This window comes from Vicugna pacos, chromosome 7, assembly GCF_048564905.1.
Source record: "Vicugna pacos chromosome 7, VicPac4, whole genome shotgun sequence".
NCBI lineage: Eukaryota > Metazoa > Chordata > Mammalia > Artiodactyla > Camelidae > Vicugna > Vicugna pacos.
The window spans coordinates 16,296,657-16,315,393 of record NC_132993.1 but is presented as its reverse complement, the minus strand read 5'-3'; the positions used below and the strand labels follow the sequence as shown (position 1 = coordinate 16,315,393).

General features: G+C 36.4%; 1 protein-coding gene across 10 annotated transcripts in view; it reads left to right on the top strand.

Moving 5' to 3' along the window:
* Positions 1-18,737, top strand: part of CALD1 (caldesmon 1) — a 203,496-nt gene that overhangs the window by 65,568 nt on the left and 119,191 nt on the right. The window contains exon 2 of one of the 10 annotated variants that reach the window (XM_072964429.1): positions 10,839-10,996. The exons of the other annotated variants lie outside the window; for them this stretch is intronic. The gene's annotated coding sequence lies outside the window, so the exon portion shown is untranslated. The remainder of the gene's footprint in view (positions 1-10,838; positions 10,997-18,737) is intronic. 10 annotated transcript variants of the gene reach the window in all.

The window sequence follows — 18,737 nt, the reverse complement described above, 5'->3', positions numbered from 1 at the left end:
ACACAGACCTTATTCATGTAGGAGACTTTTTTTCCCCAACAGTTACTTACATTTATTTTTTATCCTTTTTTTAATTGAAGTATAGTCAGTTTACAATGTTGTGTTGATTTCTGGTGTACAGCATAATGTTTTAGTCATACATGTGCATACATGTATTTCTTTTCATATTCTTTTTCATTATAAGTTACTACAAGATATTGAATATAGTTTCCTGTGCTATACAGTAGAAACTTATTGTTTATCTATTTCCTATGTAGTAGTCAGTATCTGCAAATCTGGAACTACCAATTTATGCCTCCACACCCTCTTCCCCCACTGGTAACATAAGTTTGTATTCTATGTCTGTAAGTCTGTTTCTATTTTGTAAATATGTTTATTTGTGTCATTTTTTTTAGATTCCACATGTAAGTGCTATCATATGGTATTTTTCTTTCTCTTTCTGGCTTACTTCACTTAGTATGATAATCTCCAAGTCCATCCATGTTGCTGCAAATGGCATTATTTCATTCTTTTTATGGCTGAGTAGTATTCCATTGTATAAATATGCCACAACTTCTTTTATCCAGTCATCTGTCAATGGACATTTAGGTTGTTTCCATGTCTTGGCTATTGTAAATAGTGCTGCTGTGAACGTTGGGGTCTATGTATCTTTTCAAATTGAAGTTTTCTCTGGATATATGCCCAGGAGTGGGATTGCTGGATCGTATGATAAGTCCATTTTTAGCTTTTTAAGGAATCTAGGGAGGACTTTGTAAAACAAGAAATAATTCAGAGCAACCACAGCCTTCCTCCAGAACCTGACCTTCTTTCAAGGACGTACCTGAGTGTTGTTTATTGAGCACTTCTCTGTACTTTGCAGAGGCAAACCAACCTGGAATTGTGCTCTTTTTAAAAACTGCATGTCTTCTAAAAGATTATCTTCATAAAGTCCAAACTGTTAGGGAGAGAACAAAAGTTATTGTTTCATTTTATGAAGTATACAAAAGCTAAATGGTAAAACCATATGGGAAGGCAGAACTCAGTTGGCACAAAATATTTAAAAAGCTAACTAAGTGAGGCAGGAATTCTCTTACTCATTCCATTATTGAAGAGGCCTTTCAAGACAGAAGATATTGTTTTTTTATTTCCCAACATAGGATTTGCCTGAAAAGTCACAGATATGTGGCAGCAAGATTGGAATTTTCAAACAGTGGCTTTCCTCAGAGTAATCTTCAACTCATTTAGCTATAACCTCATCTGTAATGAAGACATGGGAGTTTTCCCTTTTCCCCTTTTTCTTGGTTAACTATTTTCAAGTTGTATATGCATAGATCACAATTTTTGTACAGGAAGGCAATACACACACACACACACACACACACACACACACACGAGTTATTTTGCTTTTTTTTCTCATGGTGTACTTACACTATTTTGAATGCAAAGACCAAAATGTTCTGAGGTGAATACACTGCTTTACTTTTCAAAATTTGTATTTAATAACAACAAGAAATTATTGAGGAGTAAGTGATACACCTCACTGTATAAGTTTAAGGCAGACAGCATGATGATTTGATTTACATATGTATACTGTTAAATGATTGCCACAAGTTCCACTAACAGTCATCCTCTCTTACAGATACAATAAAAAGAAAAGAAAAAAAAGAATAAAGGGAAAAAAGTTTCTCCTTGTGATGAGAAATCATAAGATTTACTCTCTTTAGTTTCCTATATATCACTCAGCAGTGTTAGCCACATTAGATCCCTACTACTTACTTATAACTAGAAGTTGTTAGCAGCAAATGTAGTTTTGTGGGATAGGGATGGAACACCTTAAATGTGGAAGTACTTCCTTAAAGGTCAACAGTAAACCTGCTAGTATCTAGAATAGATCCAAGACTGATTTGAGTTTCAACTAGAATTGCATCCAGCATACTTGTTGTTTCTTAGGTCCTAATGTTGGTTGATAAAAGGAAAAGTAAACTTCTTTCTGATAACTAATTTTGTAGAAAGACTTATACTTAAAACATAAATGCATTTTATTCATTGGTTCCTGTGTTTTTGAAGGGTTCAGTGTTTATTAGAGGGAGGTTAATGTCAATTATCTAATCAGAAGCAGACCCCAGGCTCTGCCAGAGATATTTTGGAGTGTACGGTTTACTTCAAAGGAAGGTTCCATGTCTCTGTACCCAGATGAACCCAATTTTTCAAAGTGAAGAACAAGGTAATTAGATTTTCTTTTTCAGAGAAAAAATTATTTTTAGGTTGAATTTAATGGGTCATATTTCTCCTCTCAGTAATCTTGCAATTATCACTCCTCTCTGGAAAATGTCACTGAATGACCCACCACTGTGCCAGAGCTTCTGTGGGTCACCACACAAGCAGGTCAGATGGCAGCCATGCTCCAAGAGGCAGCTAGATGCAATGTGAAGTTCGTGTCTTTGACACACTCCAAGATTGAAACCAAGCAGTCAAGTGGTGGCGATAGTCCACATGCCAACACATTTGTTTATTTGTAATGGAAAACCTTAGGAGGAAAAAGTAGGAGACTGGGTGCCAGGGATATGTGGTAGAGATTTCAGTCATGTTCAATCACTGAGGAAAATTTGAACTGGCCACAGTAAAGTGGGCATTTCTTTGAAAGGAAAGGCAGTAAATCCAGATCAAAATCTTAGGCAGATGTCCTCTCCTTTCTCCTCTGTGAGCTCTTCTGATATTGCACAAAGCAAGAGGAAATGAGGACAAGGAATCTGACCAGATGAAGGAGTGACCCCAGGTGAAGCCCAGGAGAGAAAAACAAAGGCTTAGCATGGAGGACACACTTGAGGAGTGAATGACTCTAGGAAATTGAGAAGGATCCACCACACCATTCCACACTCTCTCACTTAATACCTTAAGTCTCAGCTTAGATGTCACTTCCTCAGGAAAGCTTAACAGACTCAAGTTTGGCTAATGACCTTTCTGTGCGCTGTGATGATGCTCAGTACTTTCTCTAGAGCCAGATTATCACATTGCATCATGATGTTTTATCTTCATATCCCAACTAGACTGCAAACTTAATAAGACTGTGACGATGTCTCTCATGTTTATAATTTATCTTCTTTGCTTAGCACTGTGTCTAACATGTAGTAAATGCTTACTATAAATGTGTTGTTTGAGCTGGTGTCATGAGACCCAAATTATATCCATACCCTTAGTGTTTGGGATACTTCATATTGCTTAACAGAAGTGTTTATATACCTTCAGAACTTCAACCCAGTCCAGTAGTGTTGAAATCACCTCTATCGAGTTTTGGAAAATTCAGCCAACATCTAAGGAGTCATTGTAAAGTCATTATAGTACCCAATAATGACTACACATAAAACACATGGTTTTAAAGAAAGGATTAAGGTAGCCATGAAAATGTACCCTAAAAGAGAACAAGAACTAAAATAACGAATCTAGTGAAAAATCAAACATGGTCTTAGAATTTTGTTAGTGTACTTTGTTTTCACCCTTCTACTCGTTTCAGTTTGATTTTCTTGAGAATCTGGACCTAAAAGGGAATTTTGAGTTCATATCCATATATATGGTAACCAGAAATGTCTAAGTGTAACTTCAGTCCATACTGATTAGGATATTCTGTCCACACTGTCAAGATTAAACTGACTGATCTGATGATCTTGACACCACGTACATGGACAATAACCTGGAAGTTATGAATAGAGCTGTGAATAGAGCTGTCCTTGGAGCCAGTTTACTCTCATCCCTTTTTGCTTTTATGGGGAAATATTTGGTTCTGCTTTTGAAAAGGAGAGCAATAAAATCTAGGAGAAATCTAGCACAGGTAAAAATGCATAGAGCACATTTAATCTTCCAGATAAAATACCTCTGGGCCTAAAGGACTACTGAAAGCTACTTGGAAATCTAGATGTGGGATGATCCAATTCAGATACCATTATGGGATAAACAAAATATTGGAGAAGAAAGGTTACAGTACAAAGTATATAGAAAACAGTATATAGTATAGAGAAAAATCATTTTCTCTGCTCCTGGAAGACTTTTTGATGGCATTATCCACTAGAAATGTTTAAGTGATATGAAAATCTACCTTGCAACTTTAGTGATTCATATAATTTGAAATGAGAGTCTCTGTAAACACTAGATGTCCATAGTTGCCCAACTGAAAAAAAAAATCTATGTGTTGCTTTGTAATATTGGCAAAATATTTCTTCCTGGGAGGTGTGATGGGAGGAAGCTGGGGGTGGGGTGGAAAACTAGTTTTGACTTTAAAAGATACACGAGCACTCTCATTATTTTGAAAGATTTAAAAGAAGGCTAATAATATAACATGTGGACAATGGGATGCATTCCTTAGAAAACTTTAAATGGTAACATGAAACCATAATGACTGGTGGAAGGGACAGAAGGAGAAAAGCAATGCAAACAATTTACTTGCATTTAGACTCTAGAATTCAGTTGTTTTATATTAATTTTAGACTATATTTATAATTAATTTAAATATAAAACTAAGGCTAAGCAACTGTTGGCATTATGATTAAAAATGTAAATGTTATACACCTTAACTGTAAAAATTAATAATGATATTATTTTAAAATAGGCAAGGGAGGGACTATTAAAAATGTTAAATTTCCCTATGTTTTATAGTAGAGAGTCAGGGAATGTCTAAAAATGACATCTGTAGTTCAAACAACAACAATTATAACCCCAGTCTGTCTGTCTATCTATCCATGCATCCATCCATCTACCATTTCCTTGTTTCCTTCAAAGATTTAGCAATTAATTCTTACAAAAATGGGTCAACTGCAGCACACAAAATTCTCTTGTTGGCCAGACACTTATAGGGAAGAGTTCTAAACTATTAACAAAACAGTTGAGCCTAAAATCACAAAACAATTGACAAATTTGTGGCTTTTCACCAAATTTTTGCTCAAGACAGTGTCAATCTTTGGGCAACTATATTATTTTAGGCACCATATTGCTTGCTTAGTTGAAGTTATACATTGGAGGGAAATCAGAAATGTTTATTTTTAGAATTTCCTGTTTGATGAGATACGAATAGCTATCTTTTACTATGCCAATGTCTGGACCCAAAATGAGGTTTGCCAGATGTGTGGGAAAATGTTATACCCCCGTGCTTTGCACTGAGAATCAATTTGTTTGGTGAATGTTAATGTGTAAATGGGATGAAGAGAGACTTTCTAGAATTTCTAGAATCATGTGTCTAAATAAGGTATAAGTTTGATTAGTTCACTGGTATAAAGAAGACATTTAGTAGACTGACAGATTTTATTCTTCAGTTGAATGTCATGGTGTGCTGATTTTTGTAAGAAATTTGACAAAATTTAATGTTACAATTTTTTAAAGAAAAATATTAACTAGCATACTCCTGGAATGTTATAGGTTTTTAATAATTGTCATATGAATGAAAGCTAACCCTGTACACATTTTATGACATTGATGCCTCCTTGTATAAAAAGTATTTCAGATTTCTAAAATACCCCTCTTACCATCTCTTTTTCAAACTTCTTCCCCAATTCTTAAAGCAACTTTTTCTACTTCATTTGAAGAGAACTATGCATTTTTCATACTCAGATTTCTATTTTGTGGTATATTGGGTTGTGTCTATCTTCCTGACTAGATTGTATATTCTTTGAATGCAAAAACTATGCCTTAATTTGCCTTTGTTTCCCTCTCTCTGTACTGTGACAAGTACAGAAATTTACACGTGGAAGCTCTGGACTCAGGTCAATTAACTATTGAGTTGCCTTAAGAAGAAATTGTTGGGTAGGTTTATAGAAAACTTTCTTTGTAATAAGATCATGGTAAGGATCAAATGTGATCATGATGCTGAAAGTTTTGACACTATAAAATTCTAAACTGGTGTTAGTAGTGGTTATTATCACACTCATCCATAGGTTGGAAAGTTTACCTTTGGAGCCCTTAAACAAAAATTGTAGAAAGTCTCCATTTATCTCATTTACCCATCATCATTCACCAGATAAACTAATCTCCCCTAGAATAGTACCTCCTGTGTGGGCCATCCTGCCCACCCCACCGTCGCTGACTCTACCTTCCTTGAAATGCCAGGGTTGCTGAAGGCTTGGGGGAGATTTTATTTTAGTATTTTCCTCCTATATATACATCAACACCATCTCAAAAATAAATTATGTATAATTTTTTATATAAAAGGTGTTTATGAGAACAAAATCAAACACGTATGAGGCCTTAAGCACGCAATAGAATGAAAACAATACCTAGATATTTGCATGTTTCATTGGTTCATTTTGATCATAACTGCAGGACAGCAAACATCTGCATGAAAAGTAAAAAATTCAGCCCCTTAGATGACTAATTTCAAATAGCCAAACATTGGGTATCTTGTCATCCACATCTGGTTGATAGAATGTGAATTTCTCCCCTTTTTTTCCAGATGGCTTCAGCCATAGATAAAACATGGAGACTTGCCACATTCTACATGGTACTTGGTGTCGTAGAATTCAGCTTTTGTGCAGTTCTTTTTTTCTCCTTGCTATTGCCTGGATCTCATTAGAAACCATTAGTGATGTAATACTAAACCTATGGAATCTTAAACATGCTTTTAAAATCCTGTGGAATAAAGATGTCTCCTACCAAACCAAAAAGGCAGTGGGAAAAGACAAAGTTACATTTCTTTAAGAAAAAATGACTCATTTCATAGTTTCCAAACTGTTTTGACTGAAGCTTTTCAAAATAAACTTTCTGCAATATGCAGCCTTTGATGTCTGGCTTTGAAAAAAAATCATTTCTTCAAGATACAATTCAATCCTTTTTGGGTGTTCATGTATTTTTGCAGATTAACCTACTTTTATTTCAACCAGTGAATGACACAATATTAAATAGCCATCAGACTAAGAAAGAAAAGTATGTTTGAAGTGGTCTTAACTCCTACATAAACCAAATATGAAGAACATGCCATATGATTTTTTAAATTACCACAAAAATAGAATTTCCAGAACATTACCAGAAGGGGGATTTGGTCCATTAAGAATAACAAAACAGTTTGGATGTCATGAAAGTGGAAGATTAGGAGTGCAGTTAACCTTAGTAATGATATTTTTGATTCATGTACTATTTCCTAGGCTCGGCAACATTTTTAATTTTTCACAGTCCTGAACCTTAATCCTGGCAGGATAATTCAAGTTTCGGAGCTTACACGCTACAATTTGTTTGCAGTGGCAAGTTGCCATTGATTTGCCTCTGGGTTCTTTTGTACTCATCCAGCTGGGGGACTCACAGGTGGTCATTTATTAAGTCCAGGTCTACATATGGCCACTGAAACAACTGGTTTCCAATCAAATCTTCTAAAAAATCCAAACAACCAGTTTTCAGTGCGGTTGATCAGAATGATGTAAAACATCAATTGCTTCTGTTCAGATGACAGTGAATGAAATAACTGAGGAACTGAACAACCTTTCCTTTCTTCCTTTCTTTCTTTTTCTTTCTTTCTTTCTTTCTTTCTTTCTTTCTTTCTTTCTTTCTTTCTTTCTTTCTTTCTTTCTTTCTTTCTTTCTTTCTTTCTTTTTCTTTCTTTCTTTCTTTCTTCCTTCCTTCCTTCCTTCCTTCCTTCCTTCCTTCCTTTCTTTCTATGAGAATTTCCCTTTGGAGTGGTGGAAAGAGGCTAGACTGAGGCTAGTTTCAACTCTTCCATCTCTGTCTGAGGTGTCTTAAACTCTCAAGCTTGTATTTTCTCATCTATGAATGGGGAGAAAAAAACACTCTCCTCCTGGGTTTATTTGGAACATTAAACAAAACAGATGTGTGGCATTTGACACACACTCAGTGTACAATAAATACAAATTTCTTCCCAGTTGCCATTCAGTTGCACACGTGGAGTCTTCTGCTTTTTCCATTTTCCATTGTGATGATAGCTTCTCAACAAAAAAGTAAAGAGAATATTTGACACCCAAGTCGTTAGACTATTATGAATATTAGAATCTAAAATATATCTCACTTGGGCAAATCTGAGTTCTAGAGCCCAATGTCTCTGATGATGGCAAGAAGCGGCCATTGTTGGAATTTGTGTTATGCCCTGAAACTTTTAAAACTTCTGGAATTTAATGTTATCTTACAACCTTCTTTTCCTTTCCTTTCCTTCAGAGGCCTTTTAAAAATCTCTCATCCAATAATATCTCTAAACTTCTCTTGAACCTATAGGCATTTTTAGCCTGGTAACAGCACTGAAAGTAATGTTTTCCAAGTGTTTACTACCCATAATGTGACGAGATTCTACTATTATTTGGCCTGAAACTCTCATTTCAAGTCATCAACAGTGAGATGAAGCAGGGAATGAGGGGTGAGAAAGGGGCAAGACAACTAACATTTGTAAGAAGACAGCAAAGTTTAATAGAAAACTAATAGGGTCATACATTCTAGTAGATTTGGACTTCAATTCCAGCTCTGTCTCATTCTAGTCCACAGAGTTGCTAAGAGGATGTGTGTACCTATTTAAAGCAGATCTGCTTTGCCAACTTCATCAATGCCATTAGAAACTTAATTTTGGATTTCTTCTTTCAAAGCATTTATTTTCGTGAGTAATTAAGCTAGTTAAGGGTCTTTAAATTGCTATCTAAGTATTTAAAAATAAGAGAAGTTAATGTATTTTTTCTATGTAAGGATAACTTCATAGCCTAACTTTCTGATTTGTAGAAACCTCATAATATGGATATTCTTCTTTTTCCCCTGTGGCTTTTACTTATTGCTAACCATTTTTATTGCTGAGGGCACCTGCGATAATACGTTAATACAATGGGTCTCAAACTTTAGCATCAGAATCATCTGTGGAGCCTGTAAAATGCAGATTGCCAGGCCCCTTCCACAGTCTCTGCCTCAGTAGGTATGGGGAGGGGCCCCAAAGTTTCACATTTCTAATAAATGTCCACATGTTACTGATGCTGCTGGTGTGGGGACTGCATCTCGAGGACCACTATGGTGATACGATGTTTTAGAATAAGCGTCAAATCCCAAGAGCCAGGTGTCAAGTTGTGCACAGGTGGTGTCAACCGTCCCACGTCAAAGAAAAGAGAAGGGTGATTGGGAGCATCAAGGTTTTCTACACTGCAGGGCTTCCTCAGGGTGAAATTTCTCATCCTTTCTGAGCCAACCTCTTGCTCTTAGCTGAATTTCAAGAAAAATGTGAGAAGCAGGAAACCAACCTTCATAAGGTAGAAGCAGGCCTAAGTTTGCTTTGTATAAAATATGTATGTTCTTTCAGAATAACGTGGAGATTTCTCTTTTAGTGAAGTCATTTGGAGTTGATTGTTGGTTTGTACAATTTACAAAATTATATTCAATTATACAATTAATGCAAAGACCTCTACTTGCAAAATAACCCAAGGTCATTTTATACTTATAACAAAAAATGATCTCAGCCCTTCCTGTGTTTTAATCCCCCAAATGATTTATTAGTCTTTACTAGCTCGGTTCTTAGACCCAGGGGTCAGAGTTCAGTGTTGCATCTGAGAGAGGACCCTTCTACAGACTAACCAGAGGAAATGGGACATGTTGGGGAGAAATAAGTGCACATTTCTAGATTTTTTCATTGACTGTCTTTTTCTCCAAAGTTTCTTAGGCACCATTTTAATTCAGATTTCAAGAATCTCCAAACTTATTTCCGTACTAGTTTAGTCCCCTCTCTGCTCTATCTCATTTTAGACACTGACTTTGAATCTTCCCAAACTATCATTTATGTAAAAAAAATCCTAATCCCTACTGTCTGTTCTAAAAAATAAAGTGTGAAATGGACATCCAAGGACATAATCAATACAACCTACTTCCCCACACCCTCCCAGACAGGCTCACTTATGAATTCAACTTGTGTATTTCTGCTCAAATGACTTTGTTCTTTCCCTGAGCGAAAAGGAAATAGCCTCACTCTTTTTTTTTTTTTTTCTGGTTATCTGAATCTTAACTCTTCTCTTAGAACCGGTCTTCTCTGTGAAGCCTTTCCCGAGTTCTTCAGTCCATCTCATCTCCAATAGCAGACACCTTCCAATTCACCCTTCATCATTTTACCCTTGAAGAGACTGAGGCCTGCAGAGTTTGTGACTTGCCATAGGTCACATGGCTAGTAGGAGTGTCACTGGAACCTAAAATCAAGGTCTTTTAACATCTAGCCAGCACTTTCCATTACACAGCAACAGTCGTCTGAATTACTCAAACTAATCATGGTAAAAGACATTTTACTTATAATGTTGTTTTTGTATTGTCGGTTAATTGTTCATAAGTATGTAACCTGCAAATGACCACGTTCTTCCTGGGTGACTCTTTCCTTTCCAAATAAAATTATTGGGGCCTCTATCTCAAAATTTCTAGGAATCCCCAAGAAAGAGACAAGGTGGTAGGAATGCCCAGGTTTTTCTGTCACCTCCTGCTCCTGCACCCTATCCCTTCCTATCTCTCTCGGCTTCACAGTGAGCATGGAAAAATTTTCCTTTTTTCATCATTCCCACAAAGCTGTGCTGTTTAACAGATATTGATGACTAGTTTGAAGTGATTGAGGGACATTACAGTAGAGCCACAAAGGAAAGTCAAGATGTTTACATAAACAAAATAATCATCTGCCTTGGGTTTATGCCGTTAGTAACTCTAAGAAACAAAAAGTTTTGATATTAATTTTTCTTTAACTTGGGCCAGACTAAATTTTTAGACAGTACTCATTTCCTCACTGACCAGGGCAAATTTCAGGAGTCAATGAGTATATTTTTCACTTTCAATTTCTGCATACATAGTTGGGAAGAAGAATCCTATGCAGATGCAGTGAGGATAGAAGCAGAACATGGGAGTTTGCTGACACTGACCGAGTGTTTTCTTCATGTCAGGTACCAACCATACTACTGCGTGGTGCCTCATCTAATTCCCCTGACAACTGTGCCAACTAGACGTTTTCCACTCTGAGAGAAATTAAACAATCTGCAAAAGTCATCCAGCAAATAAGTGGCAAATCTGAAATTTAAACCCAGCTGTGTCTGACTTTAAGGTATTTACTCATACCTCGAAACAACTAAAGAAATTGCAGTGCCTGGCTAGGTGACAATTGTAATGGTCTCGGCGTAACAAAGTGCACGAATGACAAAAAAATAGTAGGGGTGGAAGCAAGGAAGCCCTCATGACTGGAACAACCCAAGTAGAATCCTCGGATTTGAGGACTGTTAATTTTATTTGTGGTGAGAGAAAGGGTGAAATTTAAGATAATATTGCTATTTCAAATCTATCAGAGTACCGGGTAAGATGAAACAGGAATGTCAATCAGAGATGTTACTTGAGGAAGATGGTAAACCCATGATGGGAGATGGTGGAGGTGAATTTCCTTTCATCCTTTCTTCTGTTTGAAACTATTTGATTTTACACAAACTCAGAGGACCTCCTACAGAACGTGAATTGGGTATACCCAGTCATTTGGCTTTTATAACCCAAGAAGGGCAACATGTTCAGTAGAGTATCACCAAGAGCCTTTGGGGCATCTTTCATTTATTCCTCTTGCCTGTGAGGTGGGCAAAAGGGGTAGGTATCTGGCTTTTGTTACTGCGTAGAAGTAGCTACAGTTTCGTTGATGTGAACGGGTAAGCACTAGTGTCTGAACTGCAATTACACTATGTCTAAACAGAGGACTCTGGCACTTCCCTTACTAAAAAGTTGTTAAGTTTGGCAATCCTCACTGTTCCCATCAAACATTTTCTTAGCCATATTAGGTTATATGGAAATAAGCCAATATCATGGTTGGTGTATGAGTAGGTCTTCTGTACCAAGGCAGTTTTCTTGAGAGCCTTTTCTCACTGGTTTAAAAGGAAAGGAGATAAATGTGGCTCAGGGTATATTTTGAAATATGGCTGGAAAGAAAAATAAAATCTTGCCAATCCCAAAAGTACTAGGAATAGCAGTTGAGACCAAAGTCAGACTTTTAAGCTGAAAGACTTGGAAAGACTTGGGCATTTGTTTCTTTTGTTTTGTTTGTTTTTGTTTTGGGGGGAAGGGGTAGGTAATTAGGTTTATTTATTTATTTAATAGAGGTACTGGGAATTGAGCCCAGGACCTCATACATGCTAAACATGTGTTCTACCACTGAGCTATACCCTCCTCCCTATTTGCTTCTTATTGAAAGGCTGTATCAATTTATTAAAAGCCCAACCAAGCGTATCACAGATGCAGAGGAAGAAATCAGAACAAAATCACATCAGCTGTCTCATGATTTTTCACTCTTGCTCTTATTACTTAGTCTCTAGGGTTAGAAAGCCAGCATTTGAGTTCTGGATCCATTACCTTCTGAGTAATCATAGACATTGGACTTAAATTTCATTGTTTGTCAAATGGAGAAAACATACAGTCTATGTCACAGCCTTCTGTATGAGAATCAAATGAGATCATGCATGATTTAGCTATTATAATGGAAAGCATATTTGTACTACTACTTTTAGAGAAAAGTTGTAGCAGCAGGTTATTTAACAGCTGTTTGCTTTGTATCATTGTCTGCCTTTTATTCAGAACTTACCGTATTCTACTTTGACAGCTAGTAAAAATTCATCCACATACTCATTCTTACTGAGCACTTAGCCAACGCCAACCCTTAATATTCTCTCTGCAAATTGATGATAAACCTATTTAGGCTTCCCTGACTGTCTTATCACTTGATACCCTTTTGAAATATTTTGACTGTTTCCTGGCCATTTATTCCTTTTTTTTACATATTTGTTGAGTGATTATGTATTTTCAGTAATTGCAAAGTGTGAGGGGATCGGTGGTTTAAAAAAAAAAAAAAGCAGGCATGCTTTCATGGAGCTTTCAACCTGGCAGGAAAGACAAACATTATATAAACCAAACATAATACACCCAGACATAGATGTCATTACAAATTGTGGTGGTACCCGAAGATAAATAACAAAGCCATAAAAGAGAATAACATGAAGGTTAAAAAAAACTTAAAAATCTGTATATCGAATACAATAATTTTTAATTTACTCTATCTTGGCAATAAATGATTTGGATACTTAAGGCTTTTAACATGTATCTTGTGCTTGTGCTGTAACACAAAAATCGGTGCTTTGTGAATGTTGCAATAACATTGAATTTGTGGGTTTAAGGAAAACAGAATTATCCAAGTGAGAAATGTGCTAGTATTACTAGGGAGGCATAGGGGAATCATTGTAGTCTTAGAGAACAGCATGACCCAAGGCTCTGTGACCTGCAAGATTTGGATCGATGCAAGAAATTGAAAGAAAGCTAGTATGACCAGATCACAAAAACAATGGTCCTAGAGGAAATGGGAGAGGTAGGCAGGGCCAGACCACATAAAGCAGTGTGGGTTATGGCAAAGAATTGAATCTATAATCTAAATGCTCAATGAACCTATTGAGCCATTTTAAGCAGGGCAGTGATCTGGTCAGATTAATGTTTTCAAAATGGTCATTATTTGCAGAAGGCCAGAAGATTTGATCAGAGAGACCAATAAGCAGCCTCCTGGAAAGGTCTGGATGAGATAAACTGGTGTGGATTAGAGTTGTAGCAACAATGCTAAAGATGGTTGGTCTGTTTCTAGCAAATACTCTGGAGAGAGGATCACTGGATTTAGTAATTTATTGCATGTGGAGCAGTAGGGAATAGATGGTGAGGAAGAAGTGTCTGGAGTGACTCCCAGGTCAGGGCTCAAGCAACCAGGTGAATGCTGGTGCCATTTTTAAACATGGGAACAATTCAAGGAATGCGGACTATTCAATTACGTTCTTTTTGCTGAAAGAAAAAGCAGCAGTGCTTGAATGTTTTGTGAGTGGTAGAGAGGAAACCACTAAAGTATAAAACCCATCTTCAGAGTACTTGCACCCTAACCATTAAACCAACTATTGACACTCCCATAACAGACTTTCTCAAAGCACTAGCGGCTCTATGATGTTGTGGTACCTCACTATTAAGACGTATTCCTTCTCCTCCCTCCCACCATGTGCGTCTACGTGTGATGTGTTTGCTTATGAGAGTTTAATTTGCTATACTTTTGAATTATCTTATTTCTCAAGGCTCAAATTGGTCAATCTTAAAAATTAGGTTCTTAAAGATAACTTTTGGGGAGTATTTTTCTGTAGTCTTGGCAGTGAATGGATGATACTTGTGGTCTTTACCATTTTGTCTTGCTATATAATTTGCTGTAACTCAACTACAAATATTTTGGTGGCATTGCAATTACTGTTCGAACTTCTCCAGTTGGTTATTTGACAACAGGAAGAATTCTCAGGAAGAAAACATGATCGATTTGATCCCTTGAGAATCACTAAGTTCTCTACGTGCTTAGCAATTAGAAACAAAGTGATCGAGATTTAGGAATACTTATGTATATAAGAATGTCCGATACAGCATAGTAGCCCAAATTTGAAATATATGTTCAGTGATAGGGGAGTGATTATATAAACCATGACTTTATTAATCATATTAAAAGAATTACATAGTAAATATTAAATATATAAGTGCAAAAATTGAACACATGACATATTAAATTTACTTTGAAAATAGGATCATATGTGTTAATTTTAAAAACAGAAGGAAATATATTGAAACTTTAAAGTAATCTCAGGGAGGGAGGGATGAAAAGAGACTTTAAAACTGTTTCCTACATATATTTCTGTATTTTCTAAATTTTCTATAATGAAATTCATATTTCTATATTCTCTTTAATAAGATGTATATCTAGCATTCAGAGATAGATCTGACTTTGTGGATTTAATAATTTGGAACGTTTTGCAATAGAGTAAAATAGAAACAAGAGTAGTCTTGAAAAGCATCAGTGTTTCAGTCTGTCAATAAATAATTTTCAAGTAGTGCATGAGTTGCTATGGGGATATAAAGTAGTAAAGAACTATGATGGCTTACCCAGGGAGCTTGTGATCACGTGCCTGAACTCCTTGGGGTTCATACAGCCTAAAAACATAAGGGACAGTTTTGATTTTTTGTCTCTGACTTTTTCCTTGTGAGCCACATCAGGAAATGAAGGAGCTCAAAGAGAGAGAGAGAGAGAGAAGTAAAAAAACACTGCCCAGGCAGTGTAAGTATCCGTGCAGCCTCAATACCATTTAAAAACCAGCTAAATGTAATGTTTCCTCTCTCACATTTCTAGTATATTTCCCATACTGTATTTGTAGTTCCACTCAAGGTTCTAGAATGGCATTTGTATGTAAGTTTAGTTGTTTTGAGTTATTCACAGTCATTTGGTTTTTATTCTTTAGCAGTGATTTGTCACAATCACATTTTATGCTCCAAACATACAGGAATTGTCTTGTCTCTGGAAAGTATATTTTCTTTATAAAGCTGCAAGTTTATATTTTATGGTATCATATATATATTTTTTTCAGACTATAATTTTGCCTTTGTAATGCCAGAACTGCCATTTCAAAATTACCAATACAGAATTATTTGGTGGCAGTTGCCCAGAAGGTTTTATTGAGCTAATTTATCTTTTCCACATAATTCAATCAACTCAGCTATAAATGTTAACCCTGATGAGGCTTCTATTGATATTTTTGCTGGTGTATGAATAGAGGCACTGCTGTGTTTTAAAAGTACTGTTTTTAGAGATAAATTTATTATGGGATGTTAAATCAGAAATATTGTATTAATGTGAAAAGGGGTTTATTGATCCCTCTGTATCTTCCCTCCATCCTCTATTTGGTTAATCACACACATTTTTTTTTTTTAAATAGCAACCGGAGTTTAAGTTTGTGACTGTAACAGATTGAAGCTAGGATAGTGTCCACATTACCATCAACCATCTAATATAATTACCAATAAAACTGTCAGTACCAGGCTTCAGCAAGATTCTGATTGTCCTGTTTGTATCCTTTTCAATCTGGTCCTTGAAAGAATGGCGTTGGATAATGAATCGAGATTTAGAAATGGAAAAGTTTGAACATCTGGAGACCTCATTCATTTATTCACTCAACACATATTTACTGAGAAACTAATGTATGCTCAGAAGTATGCAAGGCACTGGGGATACAGAAGTGAAAGCATTAAGAGAGTAGATCACATGTTACGTGCTCTTACTACAAAAATAAAATAAAATGAAATGAAATAAAATAAAATAAACTCAAGTCAAAAGACAGCAGAAAACTGGATAAGATATAAATAGTTTAATTATTAATTTTCCCACTAGGGAGTTAGCTCTGTGAGGGCAGAGAGCTTGTCATTCTCTGTCTCTGCTGCATCCTTAGCAACTTCTACTTCGTAACTGGAGATAGACTGTCATACTGGGCCGGATGCTTTTTCTCATGAGATAGAAGCAGAAGAGTAGATCTTGAAATGATTTTCTCCGTGTGTCATATGTGAGTTACGCTTATAGAGAAGCCTTACTCACGGGAACACATATTGAAAGGCCTTTTCTTCCGCTCAAGAAGGATTTCAAATGCAATTGAGTGAGAGTCAAGTTTATAGGAAAAACCTTGAATTCTTCCTAATGTTAAAAAAAATGTAAATCACATGGAACCTCAAATTTCTGTTGACACACCTCACAGGTAATGATGCTATGATCGGCACTTCATGTGGAAAGCCGCTGTGATGGGCCACCATACCTAGACAGATCTGTTTTGATGTTCAAATGTTTTGAGGTTAGGACAGTTACTTGAAGAATTTATCAGTTCTGACACTCCCCTCAACATGTGATTACTGCAAAGAGTACTGATTGCAAGGGCCACAAAGAATCAATTCTCAAGATTGTCATTTTGAAAATGTTTAACCCATGATAGCAGTTGGGAATCAAATCAATGGATTTATCTGATTTCTAAAGACAAATGTAATGATAATTGATTTGTCTTAAAACAAAAAATAACCAGCTCGGCTGAATTAATTTGGTTGTAAAGTGACCAACTAGAGGCAGAATGGAGTTCTGCAAAGAGAACAGATTTGGGGACCCACATCTACTCACCACTACCTGGGAGGCCTTGGGTAGACTATTTAACCTCTCCAGGACTCTCTAGATCTCATTTATAAAATGTTGCCAATAATATTTGTCTTACTGATTTCCAGGGTTGACATGAAAATCATTTGGGAAAGAGAATGTAAAGCTCTGTTTACTGTAATATTGCTATGCATCTGTATACTTAAACCATTGGTGATACCACTAGTCACTTGGAAATCAGTCCACAAATGGCTGATCTCATTGGTGATAGAAGCATAATTGCCCTGAGACCAACCCACTTCGTCCCTACCAAACATTCCAGGCATTTCAGTGCAGGAACAAGGTCTATGGGAAAAAGTCAAAAGGAGACTGATCAGAGGAATTCCACTGGCCCTTCCCAGGGCCCTGTGCACAAAATGGTCCCCTGTGCATTGTTATTTTGCTGTGTTTGCTGATGTCCACAGTTTCCAAGACAATCACAGACCGATAACTGGGTGATGATGAACAGGCAGCGTGAGTGTGATATTATACCAGTTTTGTAGTGCAAAGGCCTCTAGATCTCATCCAAGGCATTGCAGTCTTCAACAGCTGGTCTTTCGGTTAAAATGTGCAAATAAGTCATGCAGAGGGTGACTTTTTTTTTTTTTTAATGCCGAGGAATAACATCAACCAGCAAATTTTTTCAGAGCTACACACACGGATGGTTTTGCCTTTGGTACATGAGTAGGAGGCAAGGTGATTTTAGATTCTGACCTGAGCCCTCAGCCGTACCGCTATTCAGATTCCCTGTGTCAGAGTTTTGTGCTTCACAGTGACTGAACTTAAGGCTCTGGGTTAGGTCTCGGCACACAGCCCTGGGGTGGAGGAGAGAGATGGGGAGTGCTAGCTAGTTAGAAGGTAGAGAAGAGGAACAGAATTATCCCATTTTTCATGTTAATTTGCTTTGTGTTTTTGCTCATCTTAAGCATAAAAAAAGGCCATAAAAGTATATATAATACACAGTCCTGTTCTTAGGTACTTACATTTTTATCAGTAGTCAGAGCCAACTAAAAAAGTTTCAAGAATACTTCAAACAAACAAGTACACTTACATGGATGAATTGTGTGGTATGTGAACTATATCTTAATAACAGTTATTTGAAAATAAAATAATAACCTGATAAATAATATATACTCAGTACAAAAAAAAATAAAGAAGCCATATAGGCAGAAGAATGCTAGGATGACTGTATCCTTTGGAAAATTTAATATACATAAAAATTAAGTGTACCATTTATTACCACTCATTGGAACCCAAGCATTTAACAGAGTGTCATACAAATAAGACAAACATCAGTGCTTGTTGACAGTGATCATGATGATAAAGGTGGTGGTGGTGGTGACACTGATGTTCACCATCATGATGACAGAAACAATTGCAACTGTGTCTCCATAATCTTTGGACTTCTTAAAATATCTACATTAGGTTTTTCCTGATGTATGGTAGTTAAACCAAATTCCAGCTGCAAGTACACCATGATTCTGTAAAAAGAAAGATTACATTTTTTCTTAGGAGTCAATGTCTCGTATGTTTATAGCCACAGGAAGCTTATCAAACACTGACGTCAGCTACTTTCCCATGAGAAGTCCAGAAATTTCATAATACCATAAATTACTTTCACTTTCCTACTTGCTTCAGACAAGTAGAGAACTTTTCATAAAGCTTAAAAATAAACATCTGACCCTCACCCTGCCATGGATACATTCTTATTGCTTTTCTGATCAGAAATTATCTTGCCTCTAAAAATCCACTCTCATTCTTCTATTAACAACTGAAAAATCCTGGCCAGTGCAAATAGCATCATGGATTA